This window comes from Cheilinus undulatus, linkage group 13, assembly GCF_018320785.1.
Source record: "Cheilinus undulatus linkage group 13, ASM1832078v1, whole genome shotgun sequence".
NCBI classification, from domain to species: Eukaryota; Metazoa; Chordata; class Actinopteri; order Labriformes; family Labridae; genus Cheilinus; species Cheilinus undulatus.
Window position 1 is genome coordinate 25,669,120 of NC_054877.1, and position 14,524 is coordinate 25,683,643.

At 37.9% G+C, this 14,524-nt stretch overlaps 1 protein-coding gene across 4 annotated transcripts in view; it reads left to right on the forward strand.

Annotated features, from left to right (window-relative positions):
• Positions 1–14,524, forward strand: part of tnr (tenascin R (restrictin, janusin)) — a 288,572-nt gene that overhangs the window by 93,081 nt on the left and 180,967 nt on the right. For 3 of the 4 annotated variants that reach the window (XM_041804241.1, XM_041804240.1, XM_041804242.1), the window contains exon 1: positions 5,299–5,336. The gene's annotated coding sequence lies outside the window, so the exon portion shown is untranslated. Of the gene's footprint in view, positions 1–5,286; positions 5,337–14,524 lie in introns of those variants that run through there. The other variant, XM_041804243.1, reaches the window with a different exon arrangement.

Below are 14,524 nucleotides of genomic sequence, written 5' to 3' on the forward strand. Positions count from 1 at the left end.
GAGTTGGGCAATGTGAATTAAAAATGAATATTATTTCTTTTGCCCTTCACCATAACTGTATTTTATTACAGTAATACAAAATTAAAAATAACAGTGCATCAGTGTGCATGTTCAGACGCTTCAACCTCCATTCTCCCCAAAAACATCTGATGCAACACTTACCTCACGTCTGTGCTTGAAATCAGAGAATGCTGCTTTTATAAACCTCTGTAAATATATATTTTTTCTGTTTGTTGTAGCTTGTAAGTGCTTTCTGTTCCTTTAAATGTCATTTCTCTCCTGTAGATGTGTGTTTAGTTGGTACTGAAAACACTTCTGATTTGGCTGGTCACAATAAAATAGAAATAGGGACTTTTGTTGTGAAGTGCTTGTTGGAAACTACACATCTATCAGTGGATCAACAAAGCTTTAGTGGAGAGAGCAACACGTGTGCAGAGCTGCAGTATTTACATCTGCTTCTTTGCTCATGATCAGAGCCACAGCCGACTTCTTTGATTCATCTTTGACTTAAATAAGTGAGTCGTGAGTCAAAACACTTCACCAGCTGTTTAAACTGTCATTGTAGAGATGCAAATCACAGCTGTACTGTGTTCAAGACCAAGTTGATCCACTGCAGCACCTAGCCTGTGACAGAGCGACAGAGAGCATTTTATTAGTGTGCAAAAAGAGCAGTCACTTTATGTTGCTTTTTTAAGGACAACAACTTGGAAAGAAAACATGTTTAAGTGGTTTAGGTGCCTCACATTTTTGTGCTGCTTGTTTAGTTGGCATGTCTGTTCGTTTAGCTCGGCGCTCCCAGTGTTAGGGTGAAAAACACAGAAAACACAGGCTCAGTATGAGCTACGGTGCTCCTGTTGCTCCTTGTGAGTGCATTACAACACATGTATGTTGAAACCATCGATAATGGTGTGGCTAAAATCCATTTTGTGCTAGACATAATAGTAGTGATGGTATTGTTACCGATTTATTGCCCACCGGTCAGTTGATACACAGATACTTGAACAAAAACATAAATCCTTTAAACAAATTTTTTTACATGCTGAGCCATGTATGCCATGAAAGTCCACATCAACAACAACCAGCCTTTCTCCTTTAATTTTACTTTAGTTATTTTACAAACTCTTATGTTTAAGCTGAGTACAGAGGTCAGCAGTGCCTCTATAAACAGGATCTGTCAGTCAAACGGTGACCTCAGTATAGCAGTAACCCTGAAAAGCTGTATGTTTTTCCTGAGCAGCCCAAGCCTGGCACTTTTACTTGGCTTCTTTACAGCATTTTTCTTTCCTGGATGTGCTCGCCTACCCATCTTCTGTTGAGATTATACTGTTGGATAATATCAGATGCGCTCAATATGGATCTCCGTCTGTCTGCCTTGGTTTTGCTTTGTTTTCTCATTTGGAGCCTGTTATTTGAAATAGAAACACACCTGTATTCAATTCTTGCACATAAAAAACACCACATGTTTGCAAAGCAATAAGCTAAAATACTCCCCATCTTTCTGACCTTGATTTTAACTGTTTATCCTCACTTTAAAGTGAACTAGATCTTTGCGTATCTCTTCTTGTGAATATTCAGCTCAGCTACAGCTTGTTTAATTATGCTTGTTTGTTTCTATAGCTGTGTATTCCAGTTTAATGAGGGATAAACACATTTTTAATTCACACTTGAGTCTGACCTTGTAAACACAGAACTGTATATCATCACAGTTATTTTGTTGATGTTGAACATAACCTGTCTGTGTCAGGTTTTTTTCCCCTTCTTTGTTTGACATGGAGATGCAGAGCGAACAGAGTGTTCGGCTTCACAGTGAGACCTCAGGCTCAGTTGAAACCACTAGGGGATGAATGACAACAGTTGCAGCTGTAAATGTGAATGTATGTGTTTATGGCGTACACAACGTTTGTGACACAACTGCTTTAAATGCGCTGCGAGATGATAAGTAGAGGTGCGGTTCCCAGCTCAGATCCTGTTATGAAATGAGAAGTCTGTTCAGTAAAATGCTTTCCATAAGGTGTTTTTACGCAAGAGTAAACCACTGTTTTTGTTTCATGGAGGCATTTCACATAATAAGGGAGAAAAGCTGTTAAAAGTGGCCTTTTAAGTGAATGCTGGGGTTAAATTGTACAGAGTACTTAATTCAAAACAAAAAACAACAGAACTAATCTGTGAAGCTAATGGCAGAAAATAACAAAGCACTCAGAGAGTGCAGACCTACGGCATTAGCCCTATCTCCCAGTAGTACAGAATCCTTAAAAAACTTCCTGGATCCAGCCGATGATCCGGATGACTCCCAGTATCTAATCAGTTCTTTCTTATGCCATTTCTGACATTTCCTGAAAATTTCATCAAAATCCGTCCACAGCGTTTAAAGTTATGTTGCTAACAAACAAACAAACTAACAAATGAACAAACCCACCAGATCACATAACCTCCTTGGCATCACAAACAGGCACTCAAAACATGAAAGTGATACAGCAACAGAATGGCAGCTTTCTGCTCCTTATGCAGCATTTTTCCCCTAAAATCAGTGAAAAACAATACTGCATGTCCATACAATAATAAACATATGTCTGTTACGCAGCCACCATGCAAAGATAAAGACTGTTAAGTAATATGTTATTTTAAAAGCTGCTGGAATTTTTATAACTTATTTATCACCTAGCATTTAACACAGGAGTAGGGATGTAACGATAACTGGTATCACTATAAACCATGGTAAAATTCGAGACGGTTAGTATTACCGTTTCAGATTTTAATTACGGTTAAAACCGTGTTTGATTACCTCACTTTGACAACTCAGGGAGATACTGCTCAATTCCTGAGAAGCCGCAGTGCTCTGTGGCAGTAATGCAACTTCATGGATGCCAGCTGCTGTTAAACACCATAGAAGAAGAAGGAGCAGCGCTCTCTGAGACTCTGGTGTGCGTGCGCAGTTTGAAAACATGACGAGAGAGCGCGAGAGAGAGCGAAAGAGCGAGAGAGAGCAAGAGCAAGAGCGAAAGAGCGAGAGAGAGAGCTAGAAAGAGAGTGAAAGAGCGAGAGAGAGAGTGAGCGAGAGAGTGAAAGAGTGAGAGAGAGAGAGCGAGAGAGAGAGCGAAAGAGTGAGAGAGAGAGAGAGAGTTTGTATTCAAAGGTACATGAAACAGTAAAAGTGTTCTTTCTGTACCAGTTTTTCTTAGATCTGTAAGACTAGATCTAGTCTTGAGCACTGAATGTGAAAAAAAGGTATTCTTGGATCTTATCTACAATTTGCACAAAGTGCAGCTACCTCTTATGGCCATAAGGTGCCATCTTAATTGACATTTGTATGTTTGATGTTAATATTTTAATGTTCTGCCAACAAAGTGCATTGTGTGTGTTATTTTATTTTATTTAAAAAAAAAACTTGGTTAAATGATTTCAGTGTGTGTTTAAGTACTTTTTTGCACATTTCAACAATACCGTGATAATAATGATAACCATGATCATTTTGGTCTCAATAACCATTATATGAAATTTTCATATTGTTACATCCCTACACAGGAGTAGTCATTTTTAATTATGTTGACGTTTCAGTATGAAAAACTCTACATATTGTACCTTAAACTGTGTATTTAACAAACACTTAAACTTAAACAAACACTGATTGTTAGTCTTGGTGCTGGGACGTTGCTGCAGCCTCATTAGGATGGTGAGAGGATCTCCAAAGACGAGTGCTTTATGCAACAGGAAAGGTCATATCCTGTAATCCTCCCAGCTCACGCTCACATCAACGCACTCACACTGCTTCTATCAAGAATCTCTATCAAGTGCTGACTCCAGTCTCAAGTGTAAAATGACAGTCATTTCTCATGTCCTTCAAAATCATTGTAATGACTAATTAACATGTTTGTGTGCTGAATGTTTTTGTAATGTCGTCATACAGATCAGAATTACCTCAGGGAGATAGTGATGCAAGGACTGTTTGGTTTGGCAACAAGAAAGGAGTTTGGAAAAGATCATCATGTCCTTCAGAGTTTTGTTATAAAGGGATAGAATGTGTCATTTTCTAAAGCAGTCAGTAAGTATATTGGATGTTTTTTTTTTGTTTGTTTTTTTTTACAATTATTTCTTTTTTGGGGGGGACATTTTTGCCTGTATTTGACAGGACAGCTGAAGAGAAACAGGAAACGTGGGATGCCCAAGTTTATTGGAATTGAAGTACCATCAGAAGCAAAACTTAAAAATGGTTGAACTTGTAAAAATATCTACATTTTTACAAGTCTTAAGGCACTGTGGTGTGCACTGTGCTCACTAAGGGGTTGCACTAAGGCACTTGCTTATGTCGTGTCTGTCTCTGGCACAAGTTGCTAGTTTACCGAAAACAAAAGTCAGGAAGTAACTAATGATAGTAAATTGCTAGAGATGTGAATCGAGAATCGGTTCCATTTGAGAGAAGTCAAAGGAGTAAACATGGCAGACAGTCATGATGACACGCTACAACAGTCGAAAGTGTTGCTTCATTTCTCCAAAAATGATGCAAACAGCACTATGTGCAACATCTGTTGATCTGTGATTTCATGCAAGGCATGCATCTTTTTGCACAAGGACTGTTAACTTTGTACAAGATTTCACTTTATTTCTATATGTCCAGAGCTGTAGGATCCAGAGACTGTTTTTTTAGATTTATTGAAGGTGTTTGAAAGAAAATGAGCAGTATTATTTTCTAATTCAGGTTCAGAGATTGAAGATCCAGATGGCAGTTTGTCTTAACTGAGACATATCTGACAAAAAGGAAATCTTTGTGTATTCTAGCATGTTCACCTCCCAAACACTTGATGTTTAACATTTTTAGTTATCAAAACTGTGTATTATAGCCTTTAATTAAAGTGTCCTTGTCTTTTTCTCTCACTGAAGGAGGCATACAAAGAAAAGAAAAGTCACTGTAAGGAATCCATGAAGGAATCGATGAGGAATGGAATCGATAAAATGAATCAAAATGACATCAGTATTGATAGAATGTGATCAATCCCATCCCCATAGAGTTCTTTTTGATGCACAATGTAGCCTGTGTATTAGGGGAAAGCCTTGGCATTTCTTTTGCTGAGGAAATGAAGAGATGCATTTTTTTTCCTTTTAAAACCTGTATTTGTGTTGATAATTTTGTGTACTACTGATGAATGAGTAACCTTTTTTGTGAACTAAAGTATGTGATCATTGTTTTATTGCCCCAGTTTTTTCTTGTCTCTGAGATAAATTAGATATCAAAGATGGTACAAGACATTTCATGTTTAAAACATCTAATATCTCTTACCTTTCTGTTTGCAGCTGCAGCCCAGGAGAGCAACAACACAAAGATCTACTCAGGTGCTCCCAAGGTAGGGTCTATTTTTTTTTTTTCAGATGCATACTTTTTCATAACCTTGGGTATGTATGTTGTATCTACGTTACTGCGTGTGGTAGTTCCTGGTGTCCCCACTGAAGCTTCCCTGTTTGTATCTTTGTGTGTACTTGGGAAAAGTGTGGAGAAGTGTGTTAACATGGTGTGAAACCTGGAGAGACTAAAACCATGTTCATCCTTTTTGCTTTTTGATGCTCACATTAATAATCCTCTGATTACGGCTTCTATATACCTTTTTTTCATTTGTCTTTAATGTCCTCTGAAAGCCATCATCATTATCACAGCTTGGGTTTTGTCTGTGAAGTTTGGCTCAGCTTTTTTTTTTTTTATCTCAATGAGAAAAAGCCTTTTGCTATCCTTTTGTGAATCTGGATGCATCCATTAGCAGCATAAGTACGATCATTAACTAATCCTTTAGCTTATACTGTTAGGTGGTGTTGGTAATATGAGATGGTTTTAGTGAATTCATGTTCTTCTTATTAAAGAAGAGTGAAGCTTACAGTATGCTCTTTATTTGTGGAAATAAGCACAGGAAAAAAAGGGTTCAAGTGTTGCTCAGAATTACTGAATTAGTTAAACAGTGACAACTTGACACTGATCGATTACCTTGATGGATAATTTTAATTTTCTTTAAATTAAATTTTCTGTGTTATTGTATCTGCTCTATCAGCAGTATAAGAAACACCATGGTGGAAATGTTGATATATTGGTTGTTAGGCAGGTGAGATTGTTGAAAGAGCTAGGATAGAGAGTTGATCCTGAGACTCCAAAGATGGCGATGAAGAAGAAGGACAAAACAGTATCAAGCTTTTTCATGTTCTTTGAGTCCCTGTAAAGCTAGATCAGGATTGTGTCTCCAAATACACGTCATATATTGAAATGAAGTTGCTGTAAACATGAGAAACGACTGAGATCTGCAGGTTACTGAATTATGGATTCAGGCCATTGAAAATTCCTCACCACTTTAAGGGCTTTCTTGGGTCCAAATAAAATACCAAGCCCACTAGTGCTACAATAACAGAAAAGCACTGAGCTCTATATCTGCATATGGTCTGTTGTTTGGTCACTAATTTTGCCCTAACTCTAAGGGTGGAATTTAGCTAAAATATATCACCACTTAGTGAAAAATGAAAAATAAGAATTTGAAGGGATTTCAACACCAAGGAATGAAAAAAGTAAAAGTAAAAATAAATCAAACTGCAATGGCGGTGTATTAAAAATGTGTTTAGACTGGTAGTAGATGGGGTAAAAAATACCCTTAGAGACACAGGTGTGACTATTGTTTTACACCATGAATTAAAGACTTTAAACTTCCACAACACCAAAATTCATCCCAAAATAGACACCTTCAGGAAAATTTATCCCATATGCATCAACACAACTCAAGTAATCCACAAAAGTTTGTACAGAAGAATCGCTTTACTTTAAATCGAGGGTTAAAAAAGCAGATTGTGGCTGTGTCTCTCTCCTAAGGCAGTGGTAGGGCTGGGTAATTAATTACACAATAGATTAAATTGCAATATGCGCTGCTGCAATTTGCAAATCCCAGAGAGTGCATTATTTCTATAACCTGAAATGTGTCAACATGCCAGTGTGACACAATTTTTTTGCGGCAGAAATGCAAACATTCAGGTTCCTTTTTTGGATTTTTTTTCTTTTTTACAAAAATCCTGCTTTTCTTCTTCATGTATATTTTTTCTTATTCAAAACAAGAATATTTATTATAACAATGGAAATCAGGCTGAAATTGTGTGAGTCAGAATTGCTCACAGATTGCTCATAGATTGTTTTTTGACATTGTTTATCCCTAGCTTAATTTATCTAACATCGTGCTGGTTATGACAAAGAGTGATCCATTTCTTGTGTTTGTTGAACAACATTAGATGAGGAAAATAATTGCATATTAAATTGCAATCGCAATATTGGGGAAAAAAAATTGCAATTGTATTATTTTCGCAAACCGTTCAGCCCTAGCAGTAGCCTAACTCTGCATCTCTGAGCTAAAGTTAGTTGTGTCTGATCGTAGTCACATTCCATTTCCATCAGATATATCATAGTAATACTCCAGCTTTCTACACATTTTTCCTTTCATAATTCCTCTAAATGTGAGTATTCAGTCTGCATGTCACAACAACATTGTTATTCCCTTTCTCTGTGTATCTGACTGTTCTTGATTGTTTTCATTCTTGAATTAATTCACTGAAGAACAGCTGATTTCCAGCTCAGTGAAGTCCTCTCTGGTTAATATCATATCAGTGGACTTTGATGTATTTATTATGTCTCCAAATCAATCATTCCCAACAACACGTTACGGTTGTAATCCCTGTGAATCAAGGGGCTGTTGTCATGGGGATAGCTGAAGACTTCTCCGAGTTTTAACTCAGAACCGTGTTTATGTTTGGGTCTGTTTGTGCTACGTCTAGCGTTAGCATCTTAGCTAAACTTTAGCTCCGCCGTCTCAACAGGTGAAATTTATGAGCTGCCGTAGTTCTTAATTGCTTTTCTCCAAAGTGTATAGACGGGCAGACATTTCGAAAGTTGTCCTTTCTTCATATAAAGTCAACATTACTATTTCCTGAGGTGCAGAACTGAAACTGAAAGATGTTTAGGCGACGAGCGGTGAGACACATCCAGCTACCTAGAGGGCACCTACGGCGAACGTAACTCTTGTTTAAAGGTAAAAGCGAGATTACAGACGCTGGGCCAGAGCATGGCACAACGGGCTATGAAAACAAGCTGCAGAGCCTGAACGAACCGATCTCTAACGTTAAAACTGGTCCAAAGACTGGTTTGTGCCGCATTTGTACTGACCCAGGGCTCTGCGGACTGATGCACTCAGACCGCTGACGTCAACATTGGTTAACTGATCCATATCAATTATCTTTACACCACTAACACACACACATTTTTTCCAAAATTATTGCAAAAACCTACTTTTCTTTTTTTTTTTAAACCCTTACTAGAGCCTACCAAAAAAGCAGGAAAGTGTACAAGTTGTTCAGCATCAAAGTGTATTGATCACACTAACATCTTGGTCTCCCTGGATTTACCTCAAGAGTGTTTCATCTTTCCTTACAAATTTTTTAGTGTATCAAACTCTGTTTTGACCCTGTGGTGGAAAAGCACTTAGTCTGTAACTCACAGTGTTGGGCAGAGAGGAGGAAGGAGGCGGCGCTGCATGTTTGCCTTTCTAATTAGTTCTCATAGGAACCCGACCATTGATTGTTGCAAATGCTCATTGATTTTTAGCAGGGCCCTACACTATTTGACGTCTGTGCTAAATGCCAAAGGACAGATGACGCCTGCATGTTGGTGATGTCTGTGACATCAGTACGTCTTTTTGTATTAAGGTGTGTGTATCAGTGTGTGTTTCTGCATATTCAAATGAGCCCTTGTTAAATGAGAATTGGTCTGTGTTGCTGATGAATGGGAAAGTGGTTGCATTCTTCCTGGCCCAGGCAGCCTTATCGAGAAACATCGATCTGGCCGGGGGCAACAGTGTGCTTACTTGCACATCGAGATAGCCAAAGGCTATTGGCAAACTGTTTGTTCTCATAGGATAAAATCACCAGATTTCCCTCTCTGCAGTCCAAACAGATCACTATGTCAGAAGGTCAGAAAGAGTGCTACAATTTGTCAGCCAGTTTCCTTCTATGTTTTAGTTACAAAATGCTGGTTGATACTATGATTCAATTAGGGCATTAATGATCAATTTATGAAAAATGCTTACTTATAAAGGTAATTTTAAATGATGTAAAGAAACATGGTTGTTTAAAAACGGCTAATACATGTTAACATACAGAGCAATTGGTTGGTTAGAGTTGAAAAATAGTTCAACTTTTGGAACAGTGCTCTGCTCGTCAATGTCATTTTTCCTTCACTGACCAATCAGAATCAAGAAGTGGCAGTACTTCTGATAAAAGCTTTGTCAGCATCAATGGTGGCAGAGAAATCGTTTCAAATTGTCTTTTTGGGGCTACAATTTCCAGGTCTAGAGCGGCTACTGATGCTAGGACAGGATTCTTTTGCATTATTTCACGTTTTCTTAGTGATATTTGCTTAAATAAAGGAAAATTTCTAACACAAAGCTACTTAAAAAACATCGTGTGGATGCTATTAAGGAAAGCAGTGGCTACCTTTTGTTACAGCAGTCCGAAGCGCTCTGATACTGAGGATGTGGGCCCTGCAGGTGTAGAAGCCACTGTCTGAGTCCACAGGCCCTAAATGGCCAATTCTCTATATTAAAATTGGTTCTATGCCCTATAATGACTTTGTGTTTGTGTTGTCTTGTAAAAACAATGTTGCTAGCTGTTTACAGTTGATTTTCTATTTGTACAAATTGTCGGCCTTAATGTGAATGTGCCTGTCATTGTTTCCAGCTCTCGTTCCTGTGAGAAGTCTGAATAATGCAACACTCTGCCCTCAACTGCTATTTAAATATATCTGTGTGGTCAGCAGAGAGAAAAGTGACAAAGACAGAGCGACTCAGTCGAAGACAGAGGTACAGAAAGTTAAAGGGACTAAAGGTGAAAGAGGGTAAAAAGAAAGAAAGTTAGTGTGAAAAACAAAGAAAGTGAGGGACTTGTCAGGAGACAGAGGGAGAGATGGATAGGAGGACTGATTGTAAGAGAGAGGGCCATGCAGTGCAGCATCTATATTAGGCTTCTGAAGGAAATCTAATGTGATTTGCTTGGCTAATGAGACAGGCGGCCATTTGTAATTTTCAGTGTAAGTTCACTGCTCGTCATGCTTTTTCTCTGGCTTGTACCTACATCCCTGCCCTGATTACCGAGAGGTTTGAGACGTTTATTTTTAGTTGTTGGGAGCGTATGTAGACAGGCTGTGATGAATGGGCACAGTCCGCCATTGTGGCAGCAACAACAGTAGCAGGATTGACTGTATTGTTGGCAATAATGCTCTCACTACATCACACTGTGAAAAACAAAGCTCTGTTTGCTGAAAGTGGAGGTTGGACTAACTGGGTTTATTATACTGAACTAAAATGATAGCAGGCTAAAGGACAAGGATGCAGGTCAGATGGTCTATATAAGTCTATTCATAGCATGGTTTGAAATTTAGATTGTATTGAAGAGGCTAATTTAGTCATATGTATGTATATGTATATGTATAAAATATACAGTATATGTATATAATATACAGTTTATGTATATAGTATACAGTATATGTATATATATATATATATATACAGTGCTTAACAAATTTATTAGACCTCCACCCAAAGTAAGGTTTATGCCACAGCTGCTCTAAATTAACAGCATTGATAAAAATTGATAAAACCAAAATCATTTTTTATGCTCCTGCAATGGTTAATGCACCAATATGTAGAAGCTCTTTAACCCAAATGATATTTTTAATGCTAAAATATAATTATTATTGTTATCCATGAATTTTCAAATTTACTGATTTAAGAAAAAACTGAAAAAAATAGTAAAGCACATTAATAATTTTTGATTAATATGTCAAATTATAGTTATTTACTTGCATTCCTGAACAGAAAAATGAGTTTTAGAGGTTGAATGTTATGCTTGATTCATTTCTGACTTCTCAGAGAAGCCCAGTGAGCCGGCTCAAATTTAGGTATAAAAAGGTGATTTCAGTTTGAAATTCCTCTTTCCTGTTCAAAATAGTAAAACGTGGAGAGCTCACTGAAAATGAAAGCATTAAAGCACTTCATGATGCTGGATGGTCTCTGAGACAGGTGGTCTAATAAATTTGTTAAGCACTGTATATGTATATGTATATATATATATATATATATATATATATATATATATATATATATATATATAGAGTCATGTGTAAGTCATATATTCAGTGTAAGTTTTAAGTATTTTTGTATTTCTGTTTTTCATACAGAAATTTCTTCTCCTGATGGTGGTGTAAATAGTGAAAACAAATGATATCTTTCTTCAAATGTCTTGTTGATGACATAATCAAGCCAGAGAAACACAATGTGAACTGAGGACCCTTTTGTTAGGTGTTATCTATTAAAGTGTGGAAAACAAACAAATTCTTCCTCCCCACAACTGTGTTTGTTTCCAGCCAAAAGTTACTCAAGTTCTCAGTTTTTTTAAATATGAACACATAACTGGATTTCATCCAATTCAGTTTGAACAGGAATTTCAACATTCATTTGCTTTTTTTATCTAATGGGACTTATTACAAAGTTTTGTTGCACTTACCACCATTTCTTTGAATAGAGGAGGAGGGTACACAGCAGCTGCCACAGCAGCAACGGCCAAGTTGGCTGAGTTTTTTTAGACCCTAAAACTGTCAAGTTGTTCATTACTGTGGTTTAAACTGATGCACAGTGTTGATCTGCTCAGCCGTGGAGGTTTTTTCTAACCTTGCAAAGCAGGTTTACTGGCCAGATTCCATGGCTGTCATCAGGCAAATGTAGTGGAACAAGCAGCATTAGAGGCGAATGAGGTGGTAGCTCTGTACTGAAAGCAGGTAGCAAGGTAGCAACTTGTGTAGGGATTAGCACAGCTGTAGCTTAATTAAAGCTACAGTTTTATCAGAGCTGGTCCACATTCCTTTAGGAAAGAAGAGAAAAGAATGTCACTAAAAGCTTTTCATAGCGGAAGTGAAGTTTTCTTCTCCCAACATGCTTTGGCGTGAGAGGTAGTTCTGTTAAGCTTCTTTTGAAGTGATTAGTTTGGATGTAGCTATAGCGGCAGTTATTATCAGATCTGGAAAGCAATTAATTATTGAAAGAGGAGCAGAGAAGCACACTGAGAGCCTTGGCTGGCTGAGAATATGTTTTTACAATTCTCTTGAGCCTCAGCACGAGTTTTATCCACCTACTAGCTCTACTGTTAGAGTAGTGGTTTGTTTATTTTTTATTGAAGGATAACCCCTTGAGATGCATCAGCTCTTTTTCAAGGGGTCTAAAGGCATATCTGCTGAGCTCATGTTACTCACGGGAGCTGCGCATGTGTACAACCTCACTTTGTCTTGTTGCTCTGATTGGCCCATATTGAACTGACAGACAGAATGTTTGTCCAGTCACCTTCGGAGACATCTTTGAAAAGTCCTGTCCAGAAGGCTTTGTATGGGAAGTTTCCCAGATAAATGTGAACCTTCTCCCATTGAGTGGTATGAAACAGTCATTTGGCGTGGTTGTGTGGCTTTCTTCTCCCCATTAAACTATTCTGCAACTTGAAGTCTTCAGAAACTTTATTTGACAGTCGATGTGTGTTTGTGCACCAGTGATTTAAATGTTCTAACCTACCTTGAGATATAGCATTACAAGACTTCATATTATCATCGATAAGTTTAAACATTTCTAAATTTTTTGTTATTGAACAATAATACATTTCTTTTGTTTACTTTGTAACTCTTTCACAGCACAAGGTCAAAAAAGCAATGGTATTTTTCTGGCCAGATCCAAGGAAAAATGTCTGTGTATCAATAGCATATCACTGCATCTACTAAATAATGTTAAAGTGTTGTAATATTCCACTTATTAGTTGTAAGGATTACACAGTGTTGCATCAGCTGGCCGTAGTTTTAAGCATGTTCGGTTGTGTTGAAATTGTTGTATTGACCACACAGTAAATGGGTAAAATGCCACTTAAGCCAGGGGTGTCCAAACTATGGCCCGGGGCCAAATGCAGCCCACAGCCAAATTTTACATCACTTATTTTCAGCACAATACGGTGCTACCATGCTAATTCTGCAAGTAAAACATCTCAACCTAAAGAATTTAGTGGTGTTTTTGACTCTAAACGGAGGCAACACTGTACATGGTAAAAATATTTGCAATCAAAATGAAAATATCTTGTGTTCTAAATCCCTGTTTCAGCAGGCCCCCTTGAAATCTGATCGGAATCCCTAAAAACCTGGAAATGATTGTCTATTTGCCTTGTTAGCCATTAAATCCAGCATTTAGAGTTAGTTCAGGCAGACCACGGAGTCAAGCTCTGCCCTGATTAGCTAATGCCAGCCTTCATCGCAATAGAGTAAATCAGCTGTTAGCCAGCTGATTTGCTCTAAGCATGCTATTGGTGTATTGCTCTAATGCTGCCTTAGTTAGACTGCTTTTGCCAAGCTCTGTCACTGTCTCTGCAAGCTGCTCTTACAGACCTCCTCCACCCCAGCTCCTCCTTTATTATGCAAGTATCCTTCTATATTTCTGTATGTGGCCCTCAGTGGAAAAAGTTTGGACATACCTGACTTAAGCATTGACAGTATGGCCAAAGAGACATTGATTAAGGTCAGCACAATGCATTGATAATATTCAGTCAACCCGTGATTAGTCTTTGAAATTCAGTCAACCCATTTGAATCATGCTTTTCTCACCTGTTAGTTAAGTGGTTAAAGAAAAGTTCTTAGATGTACTGAAATTACTCTAAAGTCCTAGCAGGAGCCTCATGGATGTTAGTCTGTATCAAAGTTGTCATTGGATTTAGTTTTATCTTTGTGTCCTTGTTCAGTCAGTAAAAAATAAAAAATGCACATCATTCTGCTGTTCATTCTGCTGCAGCATTAGCCTGCCTGCCTTCAATTTTTCTAAAATAGATTAAAAGTTGTAACTCAAAAAGAGTTTCTCAGTCAGGTTTTTGTGAAGAACACAGAATATGATTTAAACTCCTTTCTCGAGGGCAGAATAACAATGCAGCTCCAGCAGAATCACTTTAACTATAAATCTAGTTAAAAGTAGAGATCTTTTTGAAACTCCCAGCCTGCTTTCTACTTTTACTTCCCATTAAACCTTAGTTAAGGAGCTTTCTCATATCCCTCTGAGGACAGGTACTGTAATTCATCAACTTTAATTTCACAGCTTCTTTCACAATCTATTGTTGCATTTCAAACCACTGGCATAAAGATCTTTCTGTCTTTTAAGAAGCATCTCTCCTTTTTTCCTGCTTTCACCTCCACTTTCTTCACTGCCTTTCTTCTCTTGCTCGGTCACTTCCTTTTTTTCTGTAAGAAGACAAAGTCGAATGGCCCAATAGCGTTTAATTGCTGTGGTTTTTATGTGGTCGGCTGAGAAGTAATAGCCACTCAGCACTTCTGTCGACAAGACAGATGCTGCCGCTGCTTGTCTGGGAGTTGGTTGCAGCGTGGGAGCACACCCACTGGCTCAAGGAAGTGCAGGTGAAGTAATAAAGGAAAATGGTTTCCCACAATGGATTTCAT